The sequence below is a fragment of the Misgurnus anguillicaudatus genome, chromosome 19 (genome assembly GCF_027580225.2).
Source record: "Misgurnus anguillicaudatus chromosome 19, ASM2758022v2, whole genome shotgun sequence".
Classification (NCBI taxonomy): domain Eukaryota; kingdom Metazoa; phylum Chordata; class Actinopteri; order Cypriniformes; family Cobitidae; genus Misgurnus; species Misgurnus anguillicaudatus.
The window spans coordinates 18,475,396-18,485,890 of NC_073355.2; the positions used below are offsets into that span (position 1 = coordinate 18,475,396).

General features: G+C 37.9%; 1 long non-coding RNA gene across 1 annotated transcript; it reads right to left on the minus strand.

Annotated features, from left to right (window-relative positions):
• Nucleotides 1-343: 343 nt before the first annotated feature.
• LOC141350870 (uncharacterized) lies at nt 344-8,847 on the minus strand. The gene is made up of 3 exons (XR_012358978.1): nt 8,769-8,847; nt 7,303-7,448; nt 344-1,249 (listed from the first exon to the last, which is right to left on the minus strand). It is a non-coding gene; the product is annotated as an uncharacterized lncRNA (long non-coding RNA).
• Nucleotides 8,848-10,495: the final 1,648 nt, after the last annotated feature.

The window sequence follows — 10,495 nt, forward strand, 5'->3', positions numbered from 1 at the left end:
GTTGCTATAAGCTGTGACTTGGCGTGAACTAACCCCGTGCAGCTCTTTGAGTAAAACAGCTGAGTAACCCCACAGACAGAGTTACATATCTTCTCTAGACGAAAACTCCAAAGTTCCGACAAGATTAACTGATTGCATGGTGGCAATGATATGATTGACGTGTGGTGCATATGAGCAATCCGATCACGCATTTAGTTTACCTGCCGTCACGGAGAGCGCGCTCATGGTTGCGTACATAGCAACGAAAGACGCGCTACCTCTCACGCGCTTTGTAAGGGAAAAGAAAGGTCTATAACACGCGTTTTTATCCGTTTACACACTGTAAAAAATTATCTGTAAATTTTACAGTAAAATACTGGCAGCAGGGTTGCCAGCCCGTTACTGTAATTTTTACAGTAGTGTCACTGTAATTTTAATTTACAGACTTTCCCTGTATTTTCTGATTACTGTAAAAAAACTGTATTTTTTACAAAAATGCTGTAATTTAATTTACAGACTTTGCCTGCATTTTTGATTACTGTAAAAAACTGTATTTTTAAACTAATGCTGTATTTTTTACAGTAAATTACTTATAATTTAGTATGTAAATGCAGTATAGTATTCTAATGATTAAAACTGGCCACTGAAATACATTTAAGGCAAACTTTACACTTTATGTAACTGCATAACATGTTGTACATAACTTAATTCACCTATTATTTCACAAAATTAAAAAATAACACAAGCTTTAAAAACAGTTCAAAATTTATTTAAATTTAATATATAACTTTTACATTTGCATGGAAAATGTCAAAACATATATTTTGAATGTTTTTTTTAATGGACATGAAATTAAATATTTTTAAAGTAATTAAAACATGTACACTGTGTGGCCCTTCACACAGAAAGAGGAATATCTAAAAAACTGCATAACTTTAAAGGCACAATATTAAATATATTTAGCTAGAGGTTACTAAACAACGATGACAACAACAATGGCATAGCTTGATAATGCTATAAAAGAGTGTGGAACAATGGGTCTTTACCTTCACTGTTGATAGGAATCAAATCCAATAGGACTCACAAATAATTTTCGTGGATGACGAAATGAAATGAAGTTGTATAATTGTTACATAAAAAACAGATTAACTGTCACCACTGCAGGAACAGTCCAGTATGTCCAAATGATCCCAAGCGATTCCAATAAACTTCTGGTCAAGGAGAACAATTCGGCTCCAGACTGTGTTCCATCACGGGTTGCGAAAGGTGGCTAAGCAAAAATAGAAGGACAATATATTAGATATTACAAAACGTAATTTATACAGTTAAAGACAGATGCATAACAAATACAGTCAGATACAGATAGAGGGATTATAGATACAGTCAGAAACAGAGCGATGTCAGGGGCTGTTTACACTTATTAAGAGGTGTTTTTGTCGATCGGATCAAAAGTGGACGAGAGAGACACATCACGTTTAGACCTGGTATTTAAATTCGTATCTTTTGTTCACTTTTGACCGCTTCTGTCCTGCATAGTTTGAGGGGGTGGTCTGTGAGACTGTGGGCAAGTCTCTCTGTTAAACACGAGCGGGAGTAATGATGAGTTTATATGGACGTGAACTAGTATTATGTCAGAGTCAGCTGCTTGTGTTGTAAGTAAACATACTGCACAGTGTTTTGTACATGTTAGATCTTTCTCTGATATTTCAGCGCAATTGACGAAATAAGATTGCGCCACTTTTACACGCTTGCAAAATTAAACTACGCGGAGATCAGCCACTTTAGTTTTATCAATGAAAGGCTAAAAATAGCACTGTACACCGTGTGTTCGCGCCAGATGTCAGAAAAGATGTAAAATATTGTGTTCAGTACCTCAGATTAGATAAATGGGCGGAGACATTTGAACACATTTATTCACATGTAAATTTACATTACTAGACTAGAGAACACTACACTAGAAAAAGCTGTAAAATATTTGTCACAGAGTGACTTTTTGGGGCGGAGCTAAAGTTGGTGGAAATTGGTTGCGCCCGGACCGTAAAACACAAACACCGGCACTTCCGGGAAATTCAGGCTTCCTCAGGCACAGGTGTGTTAAGTGAGTGTGGCGATTATTGACTGGACAATGGGGAGAAGAGGAGGAGTATATAAAGAGCCTCAGAAGTGGCAAATGGTGCAGTTTATTCTAGCCGATCTGGTGAGAGGAGTTTAGTGTCTGGGTGAAGTCAGCGTTGTGAAGGCGGCGGATACTATTGACTGGGTGAAGACGGAGTTAAGGACACTGGTGATTGGGCTGAGTATATCACATTTAAATGGCGATCTGTGAAACAACACATGCAAAACAAGAACATACTCTGAGTAACAGCAATAGGAATACTTACCGGTAGTGCCGCCGAGGGAGACCGCCAGCGATTGATAACCGATGGTGTGAAGAGTATCCGGCATCTGGAAGGAGACAAAGGAAGAGTGTTATCACCGTTTGTGAGTACCTCTGAACATTTGTAAATTACATCATATTGGAGAGTAAACCATCCAGAGAGTGTTGTGAGTTTTAGCATACAGGTGAGAGGCCCCACTGTGGAAAGGAGTTGTGGGTGAGCCAGGGATCACAAGTACAGGAAGACGCAAGGGGTCGCGGCGGTCACAGTTCAACCCTCCATTGCAATCAGCGGCCAACGAATCTCAGGACGAGTCCTAGTCAGCCGTGGTTGTGACCCTATTTCGCTTAGAGTGTGTGTGGTGCAGTGGGTGAGTCCTTGTCCTTGCCGTGAGTGTGTACACTTGAAACCTTGCAGTGTTATGCTGTGTTTGTGCCGGTGTGAAAAAAGTGGAAAGCATATATATATGCAAGGAGGAGGCTTGGCTGCTGAAAGAGGAAAGTTAGCTGTGTGGATAACATTACCTGTTGTGGAGCCCCTACAAAGGTTCGCCCCTGTCTAGATCTCTGTGCCGTCTGCTGGAGTAGAGGAGAGGGAAGCGTTCGGCTCAGCACAGCAGTTCCCAGCTCAACCGTTGTCCATTGGAGCCTCAACATAGGCCAGTGCCAAGACGCTCTTGCTGTTTAAGGTCTGTAAGCTCCATTTACTTACTGTTTCACCATCTACTTGCCAAAAGTCCACCGCCAAGAAAGAATTACATAGGTGGAGCACCCGCCTGTTGTTGAGAAGTCATAGAGGAGAAAAAGTAAAGCCCCAGTCACCTGTAAATTACTTACCTTTCTGCCTAAAGCTAAGAGCCGGCAGATCGAGTTGCACGATACCTGAAGTAACTGTAAAGCCCCAGTCGCCTGGAAATTACTTACCTTTCTGCCTAAAGCTAAGAGCCAGCCGATCGAGTTGTATGTTACCTGAAGTAACTGTAAAGCCCCAGTCATATGCAAATTACTAACCTTCTGCCTAACGCTAAGAGTCAGTGGAGTGAGTTGTACGTTACCCGAAGTAACCGTGAAGCTACAGTATATGAGGTGTTACTATACGTGAAGGAGATAAGCAAAAGAAGGACCCACCGGAGATTTGCTTGCGATAGAGTCCAGGAGACTCGGAACTGTGCCTGCTAGTTGGATTTTAGCTTTCCCCTTTCCCCTCCCCTATAATTTTAAGTAATTTAAATAAAGTTTTGTTTTAATTATACTTACGCTCTCTGTGTGTCTGGTCATTGGGGTACTCTTGAGACCTCCTCGAGGTGGAAACTAGAAAGGGGCGTGACTCACGACACCTGTGGTCCGCTCCGACCTGTGACATATTGGTAAAAATGGTAAATGGACTGCATTTATATAGCACTTTTTTAACAGACCTATGGCCATCCAAAGCGCTTTACAATTAGCCTCACATTCACCCATTCACCCATTCATTCATACACCGATGGCGGTGTCAGCCATGCAAGGCGCCAGCCAGCTCATCGGGAGCAGCTGGGGTTAGATGTCCTGCTCAAAGACACCTTGACACCTGGTCAGGTGGAGTTGGGGATTAAACCACCAATCTTCCGGTTTGTAGACAACCTACATGAACCACTGAGCCACTGAGCCACTGCCGCCACTGTACAAAACACTGTGCAGCATGTTTACTTACAACACAAGCACAGCGGACTCCGACATAATATTAGTTCACGTCCATATAAACTTCTCATTACTCCAGCTCGTGTTTAACAGAGAGACTCGCCCACAGTCTCACAGACCACCCCCTCAAAGTATAGATGACAGAAGCGCTCAAAAGTGGACAAAAGAGAAGAATTTAAATACCAGGTGTAAACGTGATGTGTCTCTCTCGTCTACTTGTGATTCGATCGATAAAAACATATCTTAATACCAAGTGTAAACAGCCCCATAGAGTGATGATAGATTAAATACAGTCAGATACAGATTGAGGGATGATAGCTACAGATAGAGAATAATAAAAGAAAAAAAGAGATCTTTGTATCCCAGCCAGCAGTGCTTGGTGGGGCAAATGTAGGCCCCATATGGGCTTGCAATATGGGCCCCAAGCTGGTCTTGCACCCGGGTTTCATGCTGGCCCCATCTGACTTAGCCCACATGAACCTTTTGTAGAAACTAAAGCCAATGTAGACCAAACCAAAGTCAAGCACGGGTGTGGTTGGGTCTAAGAAGTGATGAAGTCAACTAGACAACGAAGAGACGAACGAAGCGATGACCGACCACCAATGACAAACACCCGCTGCCAACAAACAGAATCACCAAAGAAAGATGAACAAAGAGAACAAAGACAAAACACCAGCAGAACCACAACAATTACAAAAAATAAATAAACATTTCTTGGTGGAGCTAATGTAGACTGCAAAATCCCCAGTGTTAAATTAATGCTGCTCAGTGTTTAGATCCACATTACAGGGTGTTAAAAAAAGTAACACTGAGGCATTTTCATCTTACTTGTAGAGTTATTTATTAACTTAGGTCTAGATGTTGGCTGTTTCATTAAAAGTCACCATTATTGTGATCAGTGGTAGTTTAAGTTGGACTTTTTACTCTGTTTTTGATTTGTCGTTTTCTGGTTGCTGTAACTTGGTGTGTTTAAAACCTGTTTGTTATGGCAACAAAAGAAACAAAAGTGTCCAGTGTGGTTCTATGGCGGCAGCGGTGGTGGTGGTTAGGATATAGTGTTGATTGTCATGTAATAAAACTGATATGCTATTTTAGTTTGCTTACCAAAAATATTTTTTTCTGTCAGTAATGTGATACTGAAGTGTGACATCTGGCACTCTCATATCAGTTTATCATTTAAAAGTTGAAATACTGTACAGTTCAAAATTAACTGTTGTCCAATTTAGACACCCAAATATAAAGAATCTGAGTATGGATCGCAATAATGGTGACCATAAAATGAAAAGCTTCATGCTGCAATGCATTCTGGGTATCAACAAATCTTATCCAGAACTCCCAGAATGCACTGCGGCATGAAAAAAAATCATGAACATTTTGGCATTTTTCTTTGTCACCATTGTTGAGATTCATACTGTGAGACTTGATGTTCGTGTGTTTAAGTTACAGCATGGTTAATCTAAGTACACATTGTTTCAAAATCTTAAGAATCACAAACCGCTTTGAGAGCGCCAGATATCATACTGTAGCATCACATTACTGAGAGAGACCAATACATCTGCTAAATGAGCAAACACCAAATGAATAAATACATTTTCTAGATGTTCAACATTACGTATCAACCACAATAACAGAATTGCAACATAGTCTCTTCTTTACCATAACAAATATAACACACAAAGTTATAGCAGGCAGAATAAACAAAGAGTCAAGAGTCCAACTAAAACAACCAATGATCACAACAATGGTGACTCCAAATGAAACATCCAAACCTAAGTTAATAAATAACTCTGCAAGTAAGATGTAAGATGTAAAATGCTTCAAGTGTTACTTTTTTAACACTCCATAGTATGGATCTATATAAACATTAAGCAGTGTTAATGTTAATTTAACACTGGGGATTTTGCAGTCTACATTAGCTCCACCAAGAAATGTTTATTTATTTTTTGTAGTTGTTGTGGTTCTGCTGGTCTTTTGTCTTTATTCTCTTCTTGTTCATCTTTCTTTAGTGATTCTGTTTATTAACAGCAGGTGTTTATCATTAATGGTAAGCAATCATCACTTTGTCCATCTCTTCATTATCTAATTAACTTCATCACTTCTTCAACCCAACCACACCCATACTTGACTTTGGTTTAGTCCACATTGGCTTTAGTTTCTACAGAAGGTTCATGTGGGCTAAGTCAGATGGGGCCAGCATGAAACCCTGGGCCCGGTTTTTCCAAAAGGTTTAATCTGGATAAAATTGATCCGGATTTAGTAATCTTTTTTTTTGCGATCCGTGATCACGTAATCCAGCTTACTTTTGAGCCAGTTTTTCAAAGCAACATCGGATTGGATCAATCTGATCCGGATAGGAACTTTTCAGGATCACCAAATCTGGATAACTAGTGCTCAAACAGGATAGGAAATCACAATGTAGAACTATATATATTTAAAGAGCAATAAGTAGAATAGCCAGTGTTGGGTCAATATAAATTTATTTTTATTTGAAATAAAAACACACACTTAAAAAAATTATAAAAACAAGAACAACCACACACCATCCTCTACCAGCAGTCCGCTCATCTGAGACCTACAACACAAACACTGAATATATATATATATATATATATATATATATATATATATATATATATATATATATATATATATATATATATATATCAATTAGTGACAGAATAAAATGTATTGTTTTTGGTCAATTTTGACAGCTGTTTGTGGATTATTTTATGGGGCCAAACTCTTTCTACTTTGCTGTAGGCCTATACTGAAATGCTGAATACGTTAAAGCCTACCTAATCACTGGATGAACAAATAAAATGAAAACCTTATGAATAAATAGGATATCTTGTAAGATACTGCATGATCCAAATAGTATTATTTGATACATTTTTTAAGTTTTAATTACATTTTGGCAATGAAATCCACGCTGAATCCACCCTTCTGATGGGATCAGTTTAATCCAGATTTTTTGGATCAAAGTGATCCAAATGCTACAAAAAAGTTCTGAAAAACCCAAACTAAAGGTTTGATCTGGATCAAAACCAAGATTGGATTACGTGATCTAATCCGATTATGTAATCCGTTTTTTCCTTTGAAAAACCCATTTTCAAGATTTGATCCAATCCATTATCCAAAATCCTAGTGGATTACTTTTGAAAAACCGGGCCCTGGTGCAAGACCAGCTTGGGGCTCATATTGCAAGCCCATATGAGGCCTTCATTTGCCCCACCAAGCACTGCTGGCTGGGATGTGTATGTACTTCTTACATTGTAGAAACTCCACTGCAAATCCATCACTTTGCAAAGAAGAGTAGCAACATGTAGGTTCACTGCAACCTGTTTCTTCTGTACCATTTGGCCTGGTGTTTACTTTTCCTCCTGACTTCTTTGTTCCTCTCTCCAGATAGAGAGCGCTTAAATAGTCAGAAAATAAATATAATTCGGATTAGTTTCAGTTTTTGAGGCATGTAATTGTTTTTAAAATGAGTCAATATGTTAAAGCATTGTTTCTAAACTCCAGTCCTTAGGACCCAACTCCCACAACGTTTTAAATGCCCCACTAATTTACTAACCTAATTTAGATCTTACATATAATTCAAGTTCAGATATATCATATCTACTAAATGTGATTAACGTTTGACAACCCAGCTAAAGCTAAATGTGATTTACAGTTTATAAAATCATCCTACATAATGTAAAGAACATTCTGTGAAAATATAATCTTGATATATTTAAAGGATTACTCTATTTTCTTTAAAAAAAAAAAAATCGAGATAATTTACTCACCCCCATGTCATCCAAAACGTTGATGTCTTTCTTTGTTCAGTCAAGAAAAAATTAAGTTTTTAAGAAAAAAAAAACAGGATATTTTTCATTTTAATGGACTTTATTGGACCCCAACACTTTACAGTTTCAGTGCAGTTTAAAATTGCAGTTTAAAATGTCTCTAAACGATCCCAAACAAAGCATAAGGGTCTTATCTAGTGAAATGATTGTCATTTCTACACGCAGAGAGCCGTGTGGCGTGCCAGCGTGACCTCACGTAATGCGTTATGACGTCAAAAAGTCACAGATGACATATGAGAAACTACCGCCCCAGTGTTTACAAGTGTGGAGAAAGAGGACTGTTCCGACGTTGTATGTGGAATGATACTAATTAATGTCTTTGTGTCAGTTTATTGTTTAAAATGTTACGCAAATTGTGTACCTTTCGATGTGCTTACGCAATTACGCAAGGTTGCGCTGGTGCGTCACACGGCCGGTGGAAGACGTGGAGTTGTGGTTTAAAAGTGCGCCTTTTTTATTTTTCTTGCCAAAAATGACAATCGTTTTGCTAGATAAGACCCTTATGCCTCGTTTGGGATCATTTAGAGCCCTTTGAAACTGCAATTTTAAACTGCACTAAAACTGTTAAGTGTTGGGGTCCAATAAAGTATTCTAATGAGAAAAATCCTGGAATGTTTTCCTCAAAAAACATAAGTTTTTCTCGACTGAACAAAGAAAGTACTCAACGTTTTGGATGACATAGAGGTGAGTAAATTATCTGGATTTTTAAAGAAAATTAAGTATTCCTTTAATATTGACTTAGTTTGTGTGAAAGATTGAAATCAATGTAAAATCAGTGATTGAATTCAAAATTTGATGCTCCAAATATCATAATTATAAGACTTTAGAATGAATTTCATAGACAGGGTGACATATGTAATGTGCTGAAGATTTAATAGCTACTGTACCTTTGAATGAAGATGATATGCTGTGAACAGAGTGCCAAAGTCAGACAAGAAGCTGGGCTGAATACATCCAGTGTCTCCTAAAACAAATACATGTAACAACAGTTATTTTTAACTGTACTCTTTATCTACACTGTAAAAAAAAATCCGTAGAAATTGCAGCTGAGTTGCCGGTAATTTACCGTAGATTTAAATTTATGTTATTTACCGGCAACATTTTGTTCAAAGTTAAATGAACATTAAACATTTACAAGTCTTTGTCTTTACAGAGTAAAACTAAAAAACAGCATCAAGCAAAACATTCTGGGAAACAAAATCTGAAGCAAAAAACAGAAAAAGGTTGATGATGATTTCTGGTTCCCAGAATGCTTTGCATGAGGCTGTTATTGTATAGTTTTATTCTGTAAAGATAAAGACTTGTTAATATTTAAAATTTATTTAACTTTGAACAAACTCTTGCCAGTAAATAACATAAATGTAAATCTACGGTAAATTATCGGCAACCCAGCTGCAATAACATTGAAATTTTTACGGACTTTTTTTACAGTGTATACTTTATCTTTACTATTTATCTTTTTACATTTAAACCATATTTTAATGTTAGGGTAAATTACCTCTTTTATTTTAAGCCAAATAAGTTAACAAGAGGCGTTACAAACAAACAATAAGCAAATTACACAGTGTATACCTTAAAATATATTAATTATATTGAAATGTAAGTCCCTAGGGATGTCAGATTAAAGAAATCCCCAGACTGAAACACAAATAAACAACTCTCTGTAAATAGAATATATAACTTTAAATGTATATTAGGATTTGCTCTTACCTCTCCACCTGCCTGTCCAATTGCTCACCCCACTGTAAAGATATTTACAAATTAAGCACTGTACTGTACACATGTGTATATATAAAAGGATTATGAAATAAGGAAAAAACATTATTAATCAAACGTAATTATCCTGAAGTAATTTAAAGCTAACGTTACCGGGTTAAAGCGCATTGTGTGTGTTTATGTAACTGTTTAGGAACGCGTTTTCGTTCAATCGCATGTGTTAACAGATGGGTGCAAATTTAAACCATACCACAAACACCAAAAACATCAAGTGTGCTGATCAACACGAAATCCACGTAAATCCTAAAGGTCGCTGAAATATTTAATCCCAGAGTTTTTGGTTCATAGCTGCTATTGTGCAGGGAAATGTGTGAAATCCTACCAAAACCGCGATGCAGATGAAGCCCATTGCACGTCTCATTCGTGTCCCGCGGACGACTTTGTTCCTCAACTTTCTCACTGAAGCATGTAATTCTTAACGTAGGAACCCAGTTAAGGCGGTATATGTGTGAAATACTACAACGACCGCGTGGCTAAAACCCCGCGTCTCATTCACGTCCCGCCGACGAAGGAGTTCCTGTAAATCCTAATTTTTGTCACCGAATGTAACTTAAAGTAGAAAGCCAGTTTTCGTCCGTAGCAGCTATATTTAGCGTCGGGGTATGTGTGAAATACTACCGCGACTGTGCTTTTCAAAACCCGCGAACGGAGAACGGATGCGACAACATGGGCGTTTCCAAAATGAACCACTAATATAACTGTTAGATACTTTCATATACTACTGCACTTACCAAATATTAAAAACAAATACATGAGTAACTTACCTCAGCTGTGAATCACTCCTGTTGGCGCTTTACGAATCTCGACCATTGAAGATCCCACAATGCATTCTGAAAAT